Here is a 23059-nt window from a genome sequence, read left to right as displayed (position 1 = left end):
CTTGCAGTTCCCAGTGTCTGGAACACTCTTGCTCCAGCTCTTTTAATGACTGGTACCTTGTTATTATTCAGTCTGGGCTTCTTGAACCTCAGCCCAGCAGGGTCTGGTGGGAAGATGCTTCTCCAGAAGGGCAGAAACCTTGGGTGCTGGTTCCAGCCCTGCTGTGTGACCTTGAGCGAGTCACTCCAGCTTTCTGAGCCTCAGGTGCTCCATCTGGGAGAATGAGGAGCTCTAATTTTCATGTCAGCTTTCTCCTTTTCTTATTTTCCCCTGTCATACCCCTTGTTTTGAAAGACTTTTGTCTGCCAAGCTGTACCTGTTACATAATATCATTATGACTACATAATCTAAAATAGCCCCTCCATTACTTTATCATATCAGCCTATTTTATTTCTTCATGGTACTTTAACCTATCTAACCTGTTTACTTGTTTATGTCTATCTTTCCTCTCTCTAGAATGCAAACTCAATAAGGTCCTTGACTTTCCTGTTCACTGATGTAGCCCTAGGACTTCAAACAGGTATGGCACATAATAATTGCTGAAGAATAATGCCTGCAGAATGAAGGTATGCCTCCCACGTGAATGGATGAGCTAGATAATCCCCCAAGTCCTTTTTAGCTCTACGTCTATGATACACTCAATAAATTGAGTGGAGACTCACATACAAGCATGACTGTACCATCTTACAGATGTGGAAACTGAGGCAGTGAGTGGCTTGCCAGAGGCCTCACCAAGAGGGAGGTGGTGTGGTCCAGGAGCAGTGTATGGAAAGTCAAAAGCAGGAGACTCAGGTTTGGGTCCTCACACCCTCCTACTCCATCAGCCTTCTTTCTAAGAGCTGCGTGAGCTGGACAAGCCATTTCATATCTCCAAGGACAGTTTCTCCATCGACAGAGAAGACATACAAATAACTCTGGTCTAGGGTTACTGTGAGATAGTGAAGCTTTGAGAACTGAATGGCACTAGGCACTTTGCAGAATGTTTGCCCTTTCTTTACCTCCAGCTGGTCCTGTGGTTGGGGCGGGGATGAGGAAGGAAGCCCAGGGAGGAAGGGCTGTCTGTGGAGGAAGGGAGAGCCAGCTGGTTGCCATGGTTTGTTTTCTCACCTGAGTCCCCAGCCCTCCCCTAGCCTTGCTTCTCTCACCTGCTCAGGTAAAGAGGTAGGGCGAGCCTTGCTCAGCCAATGAACTGCAGTCATTCTCTTAAAGGCACCCAGTCCCTAGCAGGAAAACCAGCCATACCACCTGGAGAGCTCCCCGGTGGGGGCCAGAGGCAGCTTGTAATGCAGCCCTCCGTGACCACCCCGGGACCCCAGGATCTGGTCATCTGATGTCCTGGAGGGTGCTTTCTTCAGAGAGGCCTCCTTCACCTTGCCCAGAGCTGGCTTTCCAGGAGGCTCCCATGCCTCGCTGCCCTGGCAGAGGGAGGAAAGACAGCGTGGCTTTGGCAACTGCCCACCAGGAAGGAGCCCACAGGTGTGAAGGAGAAGCCATTTCCCTGTCCTGACCCCCTGCAGCAACCCTGGTGAGTCCTGACAATCTGGGCTTCTTGAACCTCAGCCCAGCAGGGTCTGGTGGGAAGATGCTTCTCCAGAAGGGCAGAAACCTTGGGTGCTGGTTCCAGCCCTGCTGTGTGACCTTGAGCGAGTCACTCCAGCTTTCTGAGCCTCAGGTGCTCCATCTGGGAGAATGAGGAGCTCTAATTTTCATGTCAGCTTTCTCCTTTTCTTATTTTCCCCTGTCATACCCCTTGTTTTGAAAGACTTTTGTCTGCCAAGCTGTACCTGTTACATAATATCATTAATTGTTTTTCCCCTTCTTTGTTAATTGGGACCCTATACTAGCCAATCAGTGTTTCCTGGTCAGCAGGAACAAACCGCAGTGATACCATTGAGCTGATGTAAGTTAAACCAAAAGCAAAGAAATGTGGTGTTTTAGTCTGCCTGTGTGAGCTTATCTAGAGTCAATATTGGCTTTTCATTTGGCCTTTTGAAATATGAGAAATAGGGCAATTTTCAGAGAATGGGGATCCTAGGTGAGAGCCCCTAGATCTAGCTTGTGTGGTTTATAAGGGCACCAGGCAGAAATACTGCCTTGTTACACCCCAACCCGGCTTTGGTCTCTACAATATATGGGATGTGTTCTTGAAAGTGGGATCCTGTGGCCTGAAAATTTCCTATTTGGGGCCGGACTGCTCCTAGGGGACCCTACACTGGGTTCATACCCCTCTGCCTGAGGTTGGAAAACCCTGGATGGGAGAGCTGAGGTGTCCTTCAGTCCTCTGCTAGGGGTTGGCCAGTGGGGTGATGTAAACAGATAGGTGTGAGCACAGTATCTGGAGTCCAGGAGCTTATGGTGGACCCAACTTGTGCTGAGAATCAGGACACAGGGCTAATCTGCATTGACTGGCTTTGTAACCTCAGGCAAGTTGCCTAACCTCTTTGAACCTCAGTTTTCCCAGCTGTAAAGTGGGGATTGTAATCTTTGCAATGCTTGCCTACCAGGATTATTCTTAGGACCAAATAAAATTGTGTATATCCTGGAAGCTCAGAGCCCACAGATTTTAAAATGCTTCCCAAATTCAAAGATTGAAAACAAAAAACCCATAGACATGCATTTTAGAATTGACAAAATAGAGTAATGGATGTTTTATAAAATGTGACCTCCACGATAAAGAATTATTCCAATTATGATGGGATTGTTGTTGCTTGTTAAGTTCTTTTACTTTTTTACAATACCATTTATTGGGACTTTTTTGAAATACAGACTCATATAAACACAAAGCAGGGGAAAACAGCTCACTGAGTCATGGTATTGACTCCTGGAACTGAACCCCAGGCTGGGAATGTGGCCCTAATGCATGAGGCGGTGTAATATGTGGTTGGAACGTGCACTTTGGAGTCAATCTCGAGTTCAAATACAGACTTTAAGACCTACTGGTGACCTTGGGTGTAAGTCATTTTTCCTGCCTCAGTGTCTTCTAAATTCTAAATTGAGGTAGAAGTAGAGGAATATCAAAAGTGTTGGCTGGCTAAGTGGTAGTGGTGGTGGTGTTAAGTTGAGGTTCAGCTTAGGACAAGGACTCAGAACCCACAAAGTTGTTCCATTAGAGAGTCCGAAATCGGGAGGACTCCTGATCCTTAGAGTGGACTGGGTAAACTGATTCAGAGCAAAACATTTGAGTCTGTCTCCCCATCCATGAAATGGAGCCCCTCACAGCCCTGCCATCATCTGGGGGTGGCAGGAGACTCCTGGAGACATTGGATGAGCAGGTCTTTGGAACCAGTCCATTCCCCTGAGTCCAGGGGGCTGTTGTCACTTTTTGCTTCAGGGGCCCAGATAAGGTACCAAGGTCCTTCTATTCAGTCATCTGAGCTTCTTTGCCCTGTCCCTTTTCCCACAGCTCCCTGATGAGCAAATCAGTCTCAGGGAATGCTGGTTCAGGGTCTTGATGGTACCTCCCTTCCCAGTGAGGCTGCAGGAGAATGAGTGGAGTGAGAGCTAGAATAGAAGTTTCCCAGGAACGGGAAAGGCAGCCCCTCTTGCCCAGGCTCTGGGCAGATGGTGTGTGAGAGCATGTATGTGCATGCGTATTTGTGCACATGAGCTAACAAAATTCAAGTTGAAAAATTCTAATGCTGTGAAGGCCCCCAACAGGTCATGTTGGCCAACGCCCTGCACTGTGCAGTCCTCTCTTCTAAACAACACTAGAAGGTTGTGGCTGCACCCCAGGGAAGTCTCCTAAACATCTTTCCTTGGTAACCAAACTTGCCATCTCTAAATCCTCCCGAGGGTGTATGCAGGGTATGTGTGAGCATGTTTGAGGGCCTTGCGTATCTACGTTAGAGTTCCATGGACACTGAGCACCGAGACCATGCAGAAAAATAAGCTTGAGGTGGATGGACTGGGGTGCCTTGGGGATTGGGTATTCATCTGGTCACTGTGAAGCTTAGAGGCACTTTGGTGGAGGAGCTACATCTATTGAGCACCTACTATGATCGAATGATTGTGCTAATTGTTTAAAATTCATGATCTCACTTAATCCGTACAGCAGTCCATTTTAGTATTCCCATTTTACATATGAAAGCTGCAGGGCTCAGAGAGGCTACAGATCTTGAGTAAGATTGCTCAGCTGACAAATGGCTGAACCATGACTCGGGTCTTTGTACAGCTGAATCAAGAGGCTTAGCTCTCACCTGTTCCACCAGAAGTTGCAAATCAGGCCAAATACGAAAGTCCCCAGATCCAATTTGTTTGGTCTACACAGTGTTTTGTTTTAACCTCTTAAAATTTAGATGCCAACATTTGAAAATGGAGCTGTTTAATATAAAAAATCTCGATTCAAACTTCTCTTTAAAAATCAGGAGAATGGGGCCCTCTAGGTCCACACCTTCCCATGCCAACCATCAACTTAAATTGATAATCAACTGCTGCCTTGCAACAGAACACGTGACCTAGTTTGCCACAGTTCCCATCACTCCCTACTATCTACCCTGCACTCTCTCATTTATGTTGCTGGCCCAGCCCCACAGGTCTGCAGAGACCTGGGCCCTGGTCCTAGCGCTTGAACTCTGTGACCTTAAGTAAGTTATAACACTTGTCTGGGGTTTAGCTGTAACCTGGGATAGTGAACACTCTGAAATAACTTTCTAAGTGGCTTTCTGTGCCGTTTGGGAGAGAAACAACACGTCTCCGGCATCTCCACGTCCTGACCACGTGGCTGTGCGTGATGTATGGCCATGTAAGTGACACTAGGAGTGGTGGGTGTTATTCACTCTTTGTCACCATCATTCTGCTGCACTGTATATCTGATGCTTCTTGTGACAGGAGACATTTGGGGGCAGGTAGGGCCTGGCATGATGCCCATTCCCAACACTGCTCAGAGTTCGACTTCCATGTGCCTTGGCTCATCTCTTCTGGGAAGCCTGATTGAGATTTCAACATCCGAGTGTCCTGTTCTGACCCCATTTTTGCTCTAGAGTGTACAAGAGAAAATCTACAGCCCAGCTAAGAATGTTCTCTCTTTCCTGTTACACACGCACACACCTCTGAGTGAGAAATAGCCGCGCTTTAGAAGTCTGTACTTCTATCTAGTCTTACTCGAGTTCCTGGGATCAGATCTTTAGAGACACGGACGGACTAGTACAGATGGAAATGTGTAGATCATCTAGTCCAACAATAGCAGATACGTTCACTTCATTTGCTAATTACAGTCAACTGGTAGAGGGTTGAAAAGGCTTCTGAAGCTGCATATGAGCATGGAACCATCAATGCTGAGATCTATCAGCGATGTCTACTGTGGACTTGACAAAGGCTTGTAGCAGGACTTATGCCAGCAATTATACCAACACAAAAACTGGGGAACCGAGGTGACTTGCCCAAAGTCACTCAGCAAGGCAAGGAAGAGTCCGATCCGGAAGCAGGGTCTCTCTTCACCTTGAGGCCACTGTGGATTCCACTGTATTAGCTCAGAGAAGACAATTGAAACTGGGTGGGGAAATGAGAAACAGGGCTCGGACCAGTGCCGGAAGCCTGGCTGGGGTTGGGGCTGAGGAATTCAGTTCTGTGCCACTAGACCGAGCCCTGCCAGCCTGGGCCTGATGCCTTCTGCTCTACTTCTCAGAGTCCCTTTGCTCCTGCCCCACTTTCCTGTTTCACTTTCCTCGGGCTCAGAGTGTGCACGTTGGAGCATGGGGCCTCCGGGGATCCTGGGTCCTACATGCCCTCTTTTGGCAGAGCCTTCAACAAGCTCCCAGCCCCCTCCATTCTGGAAGAGAAGTCCTAGGACAGGCGCTTGTAACCTACTGATGCCATGGACTCCTCTGGCAATCTGTGAAGCCGGAAGGACCCCTTTTCAGAATGTTTTTAAATGCACAAAAGAAAACACATAGGACTGTAAAGAAAACCAATCCTATCAAAATACAGTTATCAAAATACATATCAAAATTGTATGACATAATAATATGTACTTTTTAAAAAAAGATTGTATTTATTTATTTGAGATAGAGTGTGAGAGAGAGAGAGTGCAAGCAGGGGCAGAGGGAGAGGGAGAAGCAGGCTTCCCGACGAGCAGGGAGCCCGATGCGGGGCTCGATCCCAGGACCCTGGGATCAGGACCTGAGCCGAAGGCAGATGCTTAACTGACTGAGCCACCCAGGTGTCCCAATAATATGTACTTCTTTATTAATAACTTAAAAATGAGATCTGGCAGCAGATATAATAACTATTGTCATTTTAAAGTAATGAGCATAAATGATATTTTGAAAGATCTTTGACAACTATGTGATACAGAAATATCTGAGTTCTCTTAGTGACTCAGCCACAGGAACTGTCAGTATTACTGTGGTCATTGCTGACATTTGTAATGGAACAAAGTATTTAACTTGAGTTAAAGGTTAGTGAAAATAAAGATGGAATTTTTTCCTTCCAAGTTCAGACAATTCTATTTGTGGACCCAGGTGGAGAATCCCTCACTCTAGGATGCTCAAGTAGGAGTCCTCCTGTCCAGTGGTTTACAAACTGTGGGCCGTGGAACCCTGGGGATTCTGATAGTGTCACGGAGGCTGTCAGATGGTGGGGGCAGTCAAGACAACCAGCCAACCAGGTAGCCACCTTTGCCTCAGCCCGAGAAGGTTCTTATTTGAGTTCACGTTAGTGATTCGTAAGATTCCTTTGTTAAAATAAGAATGGGTTCACCTGTTTGTGTATGAATGTCAAGAACCTTCACTTGGCTCCACCCACCTCTTTATACAACAGGGAGCAAAGCCTGGAGCAGGGGCAGGAAGGTGCTGGAGGCACGCTGCCTTTTGGTGGCAGGCTTGGGGCTGTGGAGTGCAGGGGAGGCAGTGGGAAGCAGCCAGGCAGGGGCAAACTTCCCACCACCTCTCTGCCTGCCAGTCAGTTCAGGGAAGCCATTTTTGTGGCCAAGCGTGGGGCCAAGAGTCAGGAGACCTGAATTCGAGGTTCTAATTGTGCCATTACCTTAAATTTCTCATTTGCAAAACCGACAAGTGTTGGGAGGGCCAAATGAGAAAACATTTCCTTAAGAAAAAGTCATAAAGAGCTATTGAAGGGATTTTAATGTATCTGTCTCTAAGCCTGAGACCCTTTTCTCTGCTCTTCCTCGAGGTCTTGTTCCCCATACTGACAAAGCAGATAGTCCCGCTGACCCAGGGCGGTGTAACCCCGGCTGCCCAGCACGTGGCACAGTCAGATTTGTGGTTGGACCGCCAATCAGGAGTCATCCAGTCTGCCAACTGACCTCCTCAGTTCTTCCTTCTTGCTGGCCCTACTGCCATGTCATGGTCTCTGGCCTGCATTCTCGAACAGCCCCCCCATCTCTCTCTCTCTCTCTGCCCCAGTCTGCCTTCCATGGAGCCCAAGTACTTTGTGACTGTAAGTTTCTTCTGCTTCAAGGCCCATGATGTCTCCTCCCCGCACACCAGGCCAACTCCAGCCTCCAGAGCATCATAGCCCAGGTTCCTCAGGATCTGCCTCCAGGCTCCCCACGCTCTCTTTCCCCCCCAGTCCCCCCTCCCTCCTCTTGCAAGGAGGCTGCTGTGGCCCTGCTGCTGGAGTCTTCCCTGCCTTTTCCACCTGATTCTCCCAAGCCCTGGGAGCTGTGGGAAGAAGAGATGATTCAGAAAACCAGGAGTGCTTCTCTCCCAGAGGCTGATCTGGAGGGCAGGAGGAAGCTGAACATGCACAGGACTCAGAGGAGTTCGATTGATGGGGGCCTGGGGCAGGTGTGGCTCTGCCCCCTGTCAGGAGCCGGCAGAGGCTAATTTCAGAGACCAGCCAGGAATGTGTGGGGAGAGCTGGGAGCACCTGCACAGTCAGAGAGAATCTACTATTTGCTACACTTATCTGAACCAGAGGCAGGAACCAGGTCACCAGGAAAAGAATACTGCTGAGGGATGGGGAATTCACAGAATCCCTGATTCTTAGAATGTCAGAGCCAAAAGGGACCATGTAGCTCTTTCCTCTAGTCTAATTCTTTTTTGCTTCAGATGGAAAAGTAAGGCCCAGAAAAGAGTGATGGCTTGCCCAAAGTCCCATGAGTTTGAGGCAGAGCCTGGACTGGAGCCGACATCTGATTTTCTTCCCAATCTCCATGTTCTGGGCTCTGGCCTCTGGACTCCTACCAGAAGACTGAATAACTGGTCCAGGACTGATTTACCAACAATGCGTTAATGTGTCACTTTTGGGCAGTGCAATGTTGGCTCTTACCTGGGGCTGTCAACATCTTAACCCAAAGGGCCCCAGACAGGTTATAAGTATGCTGAAATAGAGAGCCCTCAGGTCTTGAGTGGCCAGGTGGAGCCTAAGGCAGCCAGAGTCCCCAAACCTGATGAGACAGTCACCTGCAGGCCTCTAACAACCTCATTAGCACAGCCCAAGTGGTATCCAAATGTTATCATGTACATGATAGGAAAAGTCGGGAAGTAATGCTTTAACCCTAGAGCAGGAGAAATTTTAGGGGTGGTGTGGGCAAAGGTGGGGAAAGGGAGAGTCTAAAGACACAGGTTCTATCCTGGTACTATAGAGAGGAGTAAAGCATAGTTTCTTCCCACTTAAAAATATAACATAAATGTTAGATGAGCAAGGATTTTGTATTTCTAATAATTATGGGATAGCTTGTTGAAGACCAACCCTTCCACCGAGAATTGTTAAATGCGCTGAACAAATAAGTGTGTGTGTGTGTGTGTGTGTGTGTGTGTGTGTGTGTGTTTGAAGGCATTAGAGAGCTACCAAAGCAACAAGGACCTGAGGGTTCAAGATTCCAGAGATAAAAGAAATGCACAGAGGTACGGTCCATATTCAGCTGCCACTTTGCCCTTCAAGGCAAAGGCCATTTCTCATATGCCGTCAGATTTGTGGTTGGACTAAGAAGCTAAGCAGAAGCTGAACATCTGAAGGTGTCATAAAACTAAGATATAAAAAATGGATTTCAGGGTCCACCAAATAGAAGTGTCCCTAATAGACACCCCAAGCTTTCAAATGGAACTCCTAAAGGGTTCCACCCTAGGACTAGAGGCAAATCAGAAATAGACCAGCCCCACAAAACTGGAGACTAGCATATAATCAACTCAGTCCCTTATAAAACTTAGAAGACCCTTGCTGGCCAAAAGTAAAAATTTCTCTGAAGGAAGATTTAGGGTCTCAAATTTTCCTATAATTTTTTATACACGATATCTAACATTCAATGAGAAATTTCAAAAAATCTCATTAGGCAAATCAAATGGCCAAAAACCAGAAGAAAAAATAGACAATAGAAATAAGTCCACAGAAGATCCAGATATTGGCATTATAAGATATGGACTTTTTTTTAAGATATGGACTTTAAAATGTGATTTATATATTCAAGAAATTAATTGACAAGATGGAGAATTTCAGCAGAGAACTAGAATCTACCAAGGAAACTTCAAATAAAATTTGATCAAATGAAAATTCTAAGCCTGAAATACAATAACTGAAATTAAGAAGTCACTAGATGGATATAACAGTACAGTATCTTAAGCACAGCTGAAGATAAAATTAGTGAACAGAAAGATAGGTCAGTAGAAAGTACCCAGACTACAGCACATATAATAAAGAAGAGAGTCATATGGACCATGATGAAAATGTCTAATTATGTATAATTGAAGTCCCAAGGGAGAGTGGGAGCAAAGTGGGGACAGGGGTAGGAAAAAAAGAAAAGAAAGGAAAGGAGAAGAGAGGGGGAAGAAGTGAAGAGAGACTCAGAGAAATGAAGTGATACTGGAAGCAATATTTTATGATGGTCAATAATTTTCCAAACCTGATGAAAGACATCAAGCCACAGATTTAAGAATCACTTTAAACCCCACACAGAATAAATAAAGAGAAAACTAAACTAGGGTCTATTATGGTATAACTGCTGAAAACCAAAAATAAGGGGAAGTCTTGAAGGCGGTAATAATGAAACTGACAGCTTCTCAACAGAAATAATGAAAGCCAGAAGGCAACGGAACAATATCTTCAAAGTGATGAATGAGACCAGATATTGCATGAGCATAGATTAATGGTTCTCAGGCTTTATTATGTGTATGAATCACCTGGGCTGGAGTGGGAGGAGAGGAGGAGTGTTAAAATTTTAGGCTCCCAAATCCTATCCTAGATATTTGGATTTAGCAGCTCTGGAGCAGAGTCAAGGAATAGACTTTCAAGAAGTATTCTGCTGTTTCTGATGCTGTTGGGCTGTGGTAGATTGTTTGCAATGATGGCTGCAACATTCCCACCATTCCTGTGCCCATGCCCATTTGCAATGTGACTTTGCCACGATAGAGTTTATTTTTCCTCCTTTTAAATATGGGCTTGCTCTATGGCTTATTTTGACTGATAGGTATCAGTTAACCTGATGTAATGTCCCATTACATCAAGCCTTGGCCTCAAGAAGCCTTATATTTTCAGCATTCACCTTCTGGGACACAGCTGCCATGTTAAAAAAAAAAAAAATCAAGACTATCCTGCTGGAGACGTTTGGAGAGAAAGGCACAGTCAATAGCCAGCACCAACAACCAGACAGATGAGTGAGGCATGGGTCCAACCAGGAGAGAGAAACCATATAGTACATTGAACAGGAAAAGTTTAAAGAATTAGGACTGACTAATAAGTAAAGAGAACTCTAAAGAATACAAGAATAGCAAATATAAGGAGCCCCTATTATCCCTAGGGTGGACATAGAGCACCTGAAGAAGAGCCTCCCCCACTGCCCCCAGGGCTGAGATCCAGATCTCATCACAGAGGACATGGCTGTGGCCTCCAAATGGCAGAGAGGTCACTGTGGTACCATGCCAGGCCATCCTCTGAAAGTTGCTGGAATTGTGTCCTCTCTTATTCCAGGAAAGCCATTCATAGGGAAATGTCTCTCCAGGGACACTCTGCTACAAAATCACTTAAGAGAGATTCCTGGGGAAGCTGTTGGCTGCCAGGTGCTGCCGGCCACGTGTATTGCCAGAGCCTGATGCTGCAGAAGCCATGCTCTGCAGGAGCTGGCCATGGGGGACCCATGCACGCCGCAGGAGGCTGGTGAGCTGGCATACTAACACCAGGAAGCAAAACGCTTTCTTACTTTAATGTCTCCCCTGCTCCCTCTACTACCGACAAGAGGGAGCATCCTGCCAGCCGGCAAAGAAAACAAATCTAGAAAGGGCCCAGATTCATTTTCCTGCAGCAGGCAAAAAGGGTAAACAGCATAGACCATCTTAGGCTAGCTAGCCCCAGGCTATCTCTCTGACTACAGTCTTTTGAGTGACCTTAGAGGAGACAGCACTGTCTAGCTAAGCCCAGCCCAAACTGCCAACTTTCAGAATTATGAGTAAATGTCATTGTTTTTAAGCCCTAAGTTTTGGGGTCATTTGTTTATGGCAAAATATTGTAATACCAATGTTGCAAGCAAGCTGGATTGTGCCCCACTCTGGCAAATTTCTTTGTGCTATTTCCTCTGCCTGAAGTAATACCCTTGGCCTTCTCTACCTGATGGATGTATTTACCTGCAGCTACTTAATTAATTAATGTTTTATTAACTTGTAGAACATATGTAGAAAAGCACACAGTCAGAAATGCTCAATACATTTTACCAAGGGCTTATCTGGTATTACCTACAGTCAGATGCCTACCCCCATGGTACCTTCCAGTCACTAGCCATGTCCCCAAGGGTAAACAGTGTTCTGACATATTTTTTTAATTTAAATTCAATGAACCAACTTATAGTACATCATTAGTTTCAGATGTAGTGTCCAAAAATTTATCAGTTGCGTATAACACCCAGTGCTCATCACATCACATTGTTCTGACCTCTTATATAACGGTTAGTTTTGTACTTTATATCACCGGATCATACAGTATGTTCTCCTTTGTGCCTGGCTTCTTTTGCTCAACATTGTATTTGTGAGATCCATCCATATTGCTATGTGTAGCTATAGTTCATTTTTATCACTGTATACTTTTCAATTTGGGAAATATAGTACAATTTATGTATCTATTCTATTGATGGATATTCAGGTTGTTTCCAGTTTGGGGCTGTTTTGAAAAGTGCTGCTTGCACATGCCTTTGGGTGAACATGGGTACATTCACATTTCTTTTGGTTATTCTTATAATTAATGGGTTATGGAGCACTCTCATAGTATATTAAAACTTAAAAAATCAAGGTGGCTCAGTCAGTTAAGCGTCTGACTCTTGTCTCAGCTCAGGTCTTAATCTAAGAGTTGTGGGTTCAAGCTCTGCATTGGCCTCCATGTTCCATTAAAAAAAGAACTTTATAAAAATCAAAATATAAAATGACACACATAGATTAACAACCATGAGAAAGGAGGAAAAAAACAAATATCTATGCATAGAGTAAAAAGATATTGGAAGAGAAAAATAAAATGTTGACATAGCTTATGGGTAAAGGAAATAGGAGTGATTTTTACCTCTCAATATTCTGTCTTTCCAAATAATTGTAAAATGACCATATATTACTTTTATAGTCAAAGAAACGTTTAGTCATTTGATCTCCAAAATCTTGCTCAAATGCCACCTCCTTCCAAGTAGCCTCACCATGGCCATATCCCTGTAGTCAGCCAATGTCTTACTTCATTTTTATACTCTGGAGCAAAACCACCTTGCAGTAGGAGCACAACACCTTACCTAGAGAAGATGCTCTCAACATATCTGACCCTTTCCCTACAGTCACAGAAATTTCAACACCAGCTCACATTTCTCAAAAGAGCACCCCAGCTTGCCAGTAAGAGAGGCAGGAATATGAATCCACATGACTGTCTCCATTTTCAACTTGAAAACACCCAACACATGGGGTGCCTGGGTGGCTCAGTCGTTAAGCATCTGCCTTCAGCTCAGGTCATGATCCCAGGGTCCTGGGATCGAGCCCCACATCAGGCTCCCTGCTCTGTGGGAGGCCTGCTTCTCCCTCTACCAGTCCCCCTGCTTGTGTTCCCTCTCTTGCTATGTCTCTCTCTGTCAAATAAATAAAATCTTAAAAAAAAGAAAAAAGAAAACACCCAACACACAAAGATTTTAAGCAATAGGCTTGCTGCTGCTGGGCAAATCACTGGTAGGGGCATTCTTAACAGCTCAAGCAGGAAAGAGGAATCTGGTGCAAAACATATGATCTACTAAGTATATTCTGAACAGAGCAAAAAGGCAGGGGTGGAGATGAAGAAAAAAGCAAAAATATGGAAACCTCAGCTTTGCATTACCAGCTGTGTAACTCTGAGCAAGTTAATTTACCTCTCTGAACTCCAGTCCCCTCTCTGTCACGTGGGAGGGATGGGAATGGACCAATTTCCAGGATGGCAAATAGGGTTTGACTCTGATTAGGTGGTGGTGGCTGCCTGAAGTGCTATGTTGAGAAAGATTCTGAGGAAAAGTCCGGGCTTAGTGAAAAAGAGTGCTGTGATTCATTAATAATTTCCACCATGAGCAGGGAATTTGAAATTGGTATTATGTTTATTACATATTTATTTGTCTTTTTTGAACAAACTGCTTGTCAAGATCCTTTCCAGCCCTATTTTCAGTGTTCCCGAGTTTAGATCTATTTAAGTGTCTGGTGGGCATTATATTCATCCCATAGGCAATTCTCTTAATTCCAAAGGCAAAGGAATTTTAATTATCTTCTAAAACTCTAGACTTCAGGGTGCCTGGATGGCTCAGTCAGTTAAGCATCCGACTCTTGATTTTGGCTAAGGTCAGAATCTCAGGATCGTGAGATCAAGCCCCATGTTGGGCTCCACCCTGGGCGAGGAGTCTGCTTAAGATTCTCCCTCTCCTTCTCCCTCTGCCCCTCCCCATCCCCCATAATCTCTCTCTCTCAAAAAATTAAAATGAATAAAAAATAAAACTATAGATTTTGTCTTCAACAATGTATGTGATATATATTTAAACAATTTGTAAGACTCTCAGAGAGCCTTGGAGATGAAAATGTTTGAATACAATGTGTTAATTACATAATCATAATCATTCTTTTGAAATCATATCATTACAATTACCATCTTTGACAGCCTTTCTTTCCTGTCTGCCCATTGCCCTCCTCAGGTTGAAGTTGGTCTTGGGAGGTGTGTGTGTGTGTCCTGCTTGGCTGTAATGGGTAGTAGAGTTAGTATCTACATGAATAAGGTGAATGTCCTGGATACAGTCCCACAATCTCAAACCACTCAGAATCCCCAGGATTGGCTCATTCATTTGCTCTTTGTGGACCCATCTGGAATGTAATGTGGCTTGGGATTTCTGGAGGGAGGTTGACCTTTGCCTTATCTGAGAAACAAATATCCTACAACCATCAGGAGAGTGGTAGGGATGCTGACTGAACAATGTAAATAACACAAATTGTATGTTCATGACTGCTGAAGGGACCCATGCACAGGATGCCAGGTGAGTACGTAATGTGTCTCTAGCAGAATAGCCAGGCTATCAGAAACACAGGCTTTGGGATCAGACTGTTGTGGGTTTCAACACAGCCCTGATGTTTATAAATGAGTTTGTACCAGCTCCTTAACCTCTGCTTCCTCATCTGCAGAATGGATTTAATAGTGGTACCTACTTTGAAGGGTGATTGTATGAGATAATTCATGAAAAGCCCAAGTGTTGAGCACAGATTAAGTTTGCCCTACATAGGAAATATTACTATTGCTATTGTTTTCTTAAAATTATTAGCAATGCTTTCTAATTATATATATACCATAAAACCTCAGGAATATGAGTTTTGCTTATGTAAATTTTGTGGACATAAAGACAGGGGCTGGAATGGGATGAAGTTTTTGTTGGTGTTTTAGTAAGGAACAAAATGCTTCCTTAAAAAAAGTTAGAAAATACAGATGGTAAAAAGAACAAAATCAGTACTCAGAAGTAGTCATTGTTAATCATTTGGTATATATTCTTATGATAATAATGACTATATATTAGAATGGAAAGGGATATTTGACAAAAATAGGATCACACTGAACAGGCTGTTTTATAACCAGCAGTTTTTCAGTGAGTAATGGGAGGTCTACAGGCAAATGTATTGGTTTCTTGTTTATTTGTTGTAATAAAAGACATCTGACATAAAATTTACCATTTTAAAGTGTATAGTTCAGTAGTGTTATGTATATTCACATTGTTGTAAAACAGATCTTCAGAGCTTTTCCATCTCGCAAATCTGAAACTCTATACCCATGAAACAACTCCCCCCTCCCTGTTTCCCCAGTCCCGGTACACACCAGGCTACTTTCTGTTTCTATGAATTTGACCATTTTATCATTATTTTTGTTCAGTGCCTATGCCCAACATGGAGCTCAAACTCACGACCCCAGGAGTCTCATGCTCCACCGACTGAGCCAGCCAAGCGCCCCTGAATTTGACTACGTTAGATACCTCATATAAATGGAATCATACCTATCTGTTGTTTTGTGACTGGCTTACTTCATTTAGCAGGGGGTCCTCAAGGTTCATCCATGTGGCAGAACTTCCTTCCTTTTTCAGGCTGAAAAATATTCTTTTGTAGGTAAATACCACGTTTGTGTGTCCATTCATCCATTGCTGGACACATGGGTTGTTTCCACCTCGGGGCCATTTTGAATATGGCTGCTATGGACATGGGTGTACAAATATCTCTTCAAGGCCCTGCTTTCAATTCCTTTGGATAAATACCCAAAAGTGGAATTGCTGGGTCATATAGTAGCTCTATTTTTAATTTTTTGAGAAAGCTACATACGGTTTTCCATAGCAATCACACCATTTTGCATTCCCACCAGCAGTGCACAAGGGCTCCAATTTCTCCACATCCTCACCAACAGTTGTCCGTCCTTCCTTCCTTCCTTCCTTCCTTCCTTCCTTCCTTCCTTCCTTCCTTCCTTCTTTGATAGTAGCCATCCAAAGGGGTGTGAGGTGAACAAATGTATCATTTGAATACAGCTCTAGGAAAAATATTTCAAGTCCTCAAAAGAACAAACCCTTTGGACACTGAGCAGCCTGGAATCTTCCTTTTTATACAGAAACAACTAACAAATTGTTCTGAAACGTATCAGATCTAATCTCATTAAACATATTCTGCTTTGTGGATTAACCTCCAACTCCATCACTCCACATTTTAGGTTGTTTACTTATTTTTTTTAATTTTTATTTTTTTAAGATTTTATTTATTTATTTGAGAGAGAGAGAATGAGAGAGCACATGAGAGGGGGGAGGGTCAGAGGGAGAAGCAGACTCCCTGCCGAGCAGGGAGCCCGATGCGGGACTCGATCCCGGGACTCCAGGATCATGACCCGAGCCGAAGGCAGCCGCTTAACCAACTGAGCCACCCAGGCGCCCCTAGGTTGTTTACTTATTAAAAGATAGTTACTAGTTTTGCCACACTGCGGCAGGTCAACTGAGGCTACTTGCTTTCTCCTCAAAAACCAGGCTACCTCCAAACAGTCTCTCTTCAACGTCCTCCAGCTGTTTATCTCCTTCTTCCTTGGTTCCCCATCGCAGCCCTCACTTCTTGAATGAGGGGTTCTCCATTGTGCCAGCTTTTTCCAGCCCTGCTCCAACCTCGTCCCCTCAGCCCTGCCCCTCAGAGGCCCCGAAATTCTCCTGACTTAACTCACATGCTGGGTCCCAGGTTCCCTCGGATCCTTGTCCCCAGCTTGAGGCCCTCTGTTAACTTGCAGCAGGACCTGCTCAGGGAGGCCCGTGTGTGTGCGTGTGTGCGTGCAGTACCCCAAACTACCATTCCCTTCACAGTCTTGGTTCCCACTTGTGCCTCTCCCCACACCCCGTATCCTCCTTTTGTAGAGCTACATTCTTTCGGTCACAGCCTGCCCCCCCCACGGCAGTCAGCCTCTCATCTGGACCTTCTGAAGCAGCAGCAGGCTGTTAACAATGCTTGCAGAAACACCAGCTAAGACACCATGCTGCTCCAGCCGAAGGGCTTAATTTTGCCTTAATGCTGGCCTTAGACACCGACTCCCTCATGAAATAGGACTCTGCTACACCATGTTATCATTTTTAAAAATTGAGTTAAATTTAACCCCAAATCCTGTTCAGGTTTTGTTTTGTTTTGTTTTTAAAGGTTTTATTTATTTATCTGAGAGAGAGAATGAGAGAGAGAGAGAGAGCACATGAGAGGGGGGAGGGTCAGAGGGAGAAGCAGACTCCCCGCCGAGCAGGGAGCCCGATGCGGGACTCGATCCCGGGACTCCAGGATCATGACCCGAGCCGAAGGCAGTCGCTTAACCAACTGGGCCACCCAGGCGCCCCCTGTTCAGGTTTTAAGTGTACAGTTGAATGAGGATTTGGGTGTTTTTTTTTTTAAGGTTTTATTTCTAAGTAATCTCTACATCCAAAGCAGGGCCTGAATCCCAACCCTGAGATCAAGAGTCACATGCTCCACCTACCATGCCAGCTAGGCACCCCCAGTTCAATGAGTTTTGACAAATGTGAACCCCCGTGAATTGTAAGATTTTGGTACACAATCAGCTAATTTAGAGAAATCACAAGATTCCATAGAACTGTTGGAAGGAGTATGGGGTTTGGAGTCAAGAGACCTGGTTACCTGGTCAAGCCTCTGCCATGAACCAGCTGTGTGACTTTGGGCAAGTACCTTCCCTTCTCTGAGCCTCTGTTTCTGATCTGTACAGTAAGACCGATTCTAGGGGGCTTCTTCCCGCTGTAGGCCCACTGACATGACAGGTGTTGAAAGAGGTCACACCAGACTTCCTGAAATTATGGAGAGCTGCTGTGTCCTGCCTACATTTGCAAAGTGAGTGCACCCCACCTGGATCCTTCCGATCAGATTCCAGAAGAAGAGAAACTGAAGAAATAATAATTACAACAATAAACAAAGATGTCAGAAATCTGCCAAACCGAGCCCTGCATCCTGTAGGAATGTACCAAATGCTTATAAATAAATCCTTCTCAAATTTGTTTGCTCCAGTGCATTAATGAAGGAAGATTCTGAAGGGATTAGCTTCAAATTCACAACAAGTATCAAAAACACACTGTTTGCCAAATAGGTTGAGTTTAGCCAATTTTGCTGTTTGGGAGCTGATGTGCCTTGCTAAAAGACAAAAGTGCTCTCCAACAACATTAGACAAATCCCTCACATCCACAGAGCATTTTTTCACTTCCCAAAGCCTTCGTATTTATTTCTCATTTGACCTATACATCAGTTCTACGACAGGAAGCAGGACAAGGATTATTCTCTTTCCCTTTTTCAGGTGAGGTCCCGAAGCCTGGAAAAGTAAATACAGTAAATATTCTCATAATTACCAGCGAGCCCACCCCTCTGGATTCCCAGCCCTGTGTCTTTCGACTGGGCCCCGCTGTCTCTTTTGCAAACAAATCTACCAATCCCAAGAACAGAGTCCAAGAAGATCTAAAAACAATAATAACAAGGAGAACTCTCATAGGTAGTAGTTAATAAAAACAGACATGTATCGCCTTTAATGCTTGTATCGCCATAATCGCATTAATGCTTGTAATTTTCCCAACAGCCCAACGAGGGTTCTCCCTATTTTGCAGAAGATGAATGGAGGCACAGAGACAGTTCATGGCTTGCTCAAGCTCACACAGCAAGGAGGTGCCAGAGCGGGGATTCTTCCCGGGCCCGTCAGGCCCAGACTTTTGCCCCTAATGCTACACTGCCTCATGTTCCACCATGCTGCTGAAAGGGCTTCCTAAAACTATTCATTGGTGAGATGAGCGGCCCTAAGAGTCAGTGAGGGCCCTGTTCCCAGCACTTCAAGTGGAATCTGGGTGATCATGATCACTACTGAGCAAGGTTTAGAGGGCAGTTACTTTTAAGGCAGATGGCCAGGCCAAGCGTCCTGGAGGGTCCCTTCTACCCAGAGATTATAGGATTTGTTGAACACTCCCAAAGAGTCCAGTCTTTCCTATCACGACAGTGACAAGTCTTCTTGGCCCTTGAGTTTTCAGACTGAACATCCTCTCCCACTTGGCTGTGCAGGGATCATCCTGGAAATCTGACAGCATTGTTCCCAGCCCAGGGACTGGGGAGGAGGGACAGCAAACATGAAATTACAGGGTGTCTGCCGCCTGATTAAAGCAGCGCGCCGTGTGCAGCGCTGTGGTAAATGCAGCATACCAGACTCACTCCTGGGCCCAGGGCCCAGATATTAGTCACAGAACCACCGTCAGAACTGCAGAGGTTCTCAGCAGCACCTCATTCAAGCACTGCTTTTCACACGTGGGGAGACAGCGGCCCAGAGAGGGGAAGCGACTTGCCAGAGGCCACATAGCATTCGTTCAACCAAACTTTAAGTGCCTACCGTGTGAAGCACTCTACTTGGGACTGGGAATTCAGGGTGAACAAAACAGCCACAAGCTCCAGTCCCATGGAGTTTATACATTATTGGAGAAAATGGGCAAAAGGAGATAAGCACATAAAGTCAGAGATTGTGATCTGTGGTATGAAGAACATGGAGTACTCCAGCCAAGTCGATCTAGGGCGGTCTCTCTGAGAAGGGGGTGCAGCTTAAACTGAGGCTTGAAGGATGGGAAGTGTATGGTGTTTGTGTGTGTGTGTGTGTGTGTGTTGGGGGCCACATGGTCTAGGCCATGGGAATTGTGCCCTAGAGCCCCCAGGCTGGGGAGAGCTCCATGTGTTTGAGAAGCTGGTGCAGGGCAAGGGCAGGGTAGGGGAGCAGAGAGGAAGAGTCAGAGGTGGATGGAGTCTGGAGCACATGGGGTCTTGCGGGCTGAGGTGACAGGTCTGGAGTTTATTCCTGTTGTGTTACAGAGTCGCCGGAGGGTCTCTTGCAGGAGAGTGGCAGGCATGCCGGAACATTTCCTGCTTTTCTTGGTTGAGGGGCCCCCCGGGAGCCCCATCACCCTAGAGGCTGGCAGAAAACACATCAGGCATTGCTACTCACACAAAATGAGCCTGGCTATTCCTCATCTTTATCTACTGATCTCTATGCACTTTATCCACATTAAGTAATGAGGCCACTCACATTATTTGAGGTTCTCTCTTCCTACCATGTGTTGCAGATCTAGAAACTCAAGTGCTGTGGGACCCTGTGGGAGTTGGCAAACCTCTCTGATCTAGTGACTGTTGCTGGGACACATAGTCAGGCATCTTCATCAGCTTGCCATGGCCTTTTCCCACCTCATTCCTGTGACCAGCACTCATCCTCTGTCAGAGAGGTATGAAATGTGAGAAACTGGGGCACCTGGATGCCTGGGTGGCTCAGTTGGTTAAGCGTCTGCCTTCAGCTCGGGTCATGATCTCAGGGTCCTGGGATCGAGCCCTGAATCGGGCTCCCGCTCAGCGGGGAGTCTGCTTCTCCCTCTCCCTCTACCTGCTGCTCCCCCTGCTTGTGCTCTCTCTCTCTTTCAAATAAATCAATAAAATGTTAGAAACTGCCAGGATACGAAGAACCTTCCTGAACATTCAGACTTCTTTTTTTAAATGGAAAACTAAAGTCCAGAGAAGAAAAGAGACTTTTCTTGTTTCCATAGGAAGTAGCAGCAGAGCCAGAGCGGGGAGGCAGACCTCTTCCTACATCCCTTTGTCTATACCACTCCCAGAAAGGGAGTCAGTGTTTCTCAAAGGGAGTTCCACAAATACCCAGCTCAGATCTGCTCTGTATTATATGAGTTTGGGGAATGTTCTCTTTCTGAGAGATTCACCATGAATGGTAAAAACCCCGAGCTATCCCACAGCAAAACGTTTATTTTACATTGCTTAAACCCAATGTCTTCCCAAATGGTTTGGTGACAGATTCCATCCTGGTAGACTACCTATTCACATTCTGGAGAATTTACCTTGGGAAGTGCCACCCTAAACAACAACAACAACAACAACAACAAAAGCCTGTTACAGACCCTGCCATTATCCTTATTATTCTTGCTATTATCACCGAGGGCAGGAGCCCTAGTTCATACTTCGGCTCATGTGATCACATCTCTTTCCAGGTGCCTTGCATGGTGCTGAGTACTCAGGGATGATGACACAGATCAATTCATCAACAAACACTGACAATGCGTATTGACTCTGGACCTCCTGAGTCACATGGCCTCATCTGAAATAAGGGGCAGCTTATTTCTTTTCTCTTCTTGACTAAGGGAAAAGCCTGGGGAAGCGCTGCCAAGGAAACTCATCATCCCTGAAAGTCCCCAAATGCTAAAGTAATCTGCCCTACCTCATACCCTCCCTTCCATTCTGGACAAAGCCCACTCCCTAATTCTAAGTTTTAGCTCATGTACAGCCACCTGCAGGAAGGCTTCCCTGATTACCTCTCCCCTGCCCTTCTGGCCTGTGCTCATCTTTAGTCTCCAGAACTTGTCTATACCATGTGTTGTGTGACTGGCGCCATATGAGCCTATGCTCATGAGGGTAGTTGGCTGCTTGGCTGTGAGTAACAAACACCAGAGGAGGGCTTAGGCCTGACCCTCACAAGTGTGTGCTAGGCCCATCTAATCACACTTAAATTCAGTTAAAAAAAATACTGTGTGGGCCAAACAAAACACGCCTGTGGGCTGAAATTGGCCAGAAGGCTGATAGCTTGCGACAGCTAGAATATGACCCGGAGAGGGAAGGTTTGCTTTTGGAATAGCGGTCCGGGAGCTGCCATCAGCTAGCATCAGGGTTCCAGATAAACACCTCATCTTTCTGAGAGTTGGTTTCCTCATCTCTAGATTAGGGTATCATTTGTTCTTCGTTTTGTGTGTGGGATTCGAAGAGTGTTTCTCTTGATTCTGTGCCAATGATAATAATAGCAAACGTTTATTCAGTGTGTACTATTTGTCAGGCACTGTTCTAAGCACTTTGTGTGCATTTACTCACTTAATCCTCACAATAACCCTAACGGTCAGTGCTGTTATCATCTCCATTTTACAGATGAGAAAACCGACACAGAGAGAGGCAAAGGAACTTTCTCAAAGGCATAATGAATTTTCTCAGGCAAGTATTTTCCTTTCACGATTTTATAGATGGAGACAGTAAAGCTCAGATAAGTGAAGTAACTTGCATAACATCACACAGCTAGGAAGTAGGCAAACCTGAATCTGAACCTAACTCTTTTGACCTCAAACCCTTTACCCTTTTTACCTGTGCTATAGGTAAAGGACAGGCAAGTGGTCTGTGATGAGAACACTGCTAGTGTAGGGAGTTTTGTTCCCTGGGACAGAGAACATGTCTTGTCCTTTATTGTTTCCACTCTAGTCCCCAGGTCAGGGTCCTTTTGTTCTGGGAGCTCAGTACTTGTGACTGATGACAGTCATGTTGCCAGGAAAATTGCCTTCTGCCTTCGTTTTGGCTGCTAATTTCCACCTCTCTCCATGAACTTGGATGTTTCCAGACCCTGGAATGATTGAACATAGTTGTCTGAGTTTGTCAGACTGGTGGAGCAGGGGGTGGAGGGTTGCATTTCAAAGTGTGCTGTGTCTCCTGTGGGGTGGTAGAAGGGTCTGGAATGGGAGGGGTATGACCTGGGTTCTCACCTTGATTCTGTTGCCCCGGCATCCTGGAGCAATTAACTGAACTGGGAGCCTCAGTTCTTCAGCTGCCAACTGGGGATCATCACATCTGTCCTTCTCCATGAAAGTCCTTTGGGAAATGCAATATAGCACAAACAGAATGTGGGCAGCTGTGAAGTAAGGCAAACCGTAGGTGCTCACTAGATGACACAACTTACTGTGGGAAGGGAATTTGCAATGATGTGGAGACAGTGCTCATAATACAGTGTTAAGGTGGGGAAACAAAAAATAAAACTGCTGAATGTGCAATATGATCTCAATTATGTAAAACATACATAGAAAAAAGACTAGAAGAAAATACACCAACATGTTGCCAGTGATTTCCCCTGGGCTGTGGGCTTATATGTGGGTTTTGCTTTGCTAGACTTAAAAATATTTTCTGTTTGTTAAAGTTAGCACATTGTATTTTCATATTTTATCATTTAAAAGTACATATATATTTATGTATAATTAATATATTTATTACATACAATATATATTAAGTATATATAAAATTTAGCACTTGGCCCTTGACAGTGTCACTCTAGGTACCAAACATTGATGTGATCAGGAGTGATCCTGTAGTCATTCATTCATTCA

At 45.1% G+C, this 23059-nt stretch overlaps 1 long non-coding RNA gene across 1 annotated transcript in view; it reads left to right on the top strand.

Annotated features, from left to right (window-relative positions):
- Positions 1–22298, top strand: part of LOC135365423 (uncharacterized) — a 37845-nt gene extending 15547 nt beyond the window's left edge. The window contains exons 3-4 of the long non-coding RNA XR_010413246.1: positions 457–520; positions 21843–22298. This is a non-coding gene — a long non-coding RNA (uncharacterized LOC135365423). The remainder of the gene's footprint in view (positions 1–456; positions 521–21842) is intronic.
- The last annotated feature ends 761 nt before the right edge of the window (positions 22299–23059 follow it).

The sequence above is a fragment of the Mirounga angustirostris genome, unplaced genomic scaffold (genome assembly GCF_029215605.1).
Source record: "Mirounga angustirostris isolate CCGP_5_RB_7025 unplaced genomic scaffold, mMirAng1.0.hap1 SCAF_7, whole genome shotgun sequence".
Lineage (NCBI taxonomy): Eukaryota > Metazoa > Chordata > Mammalia > Carnivora > Phocidae > Mirounga > Mirounga angustirostris.
The sequence above is the reverse complement of the archived record's forward strand: the minus strand, read 5'-3'. Positions and strand labels throughout refer to the sequence as shown.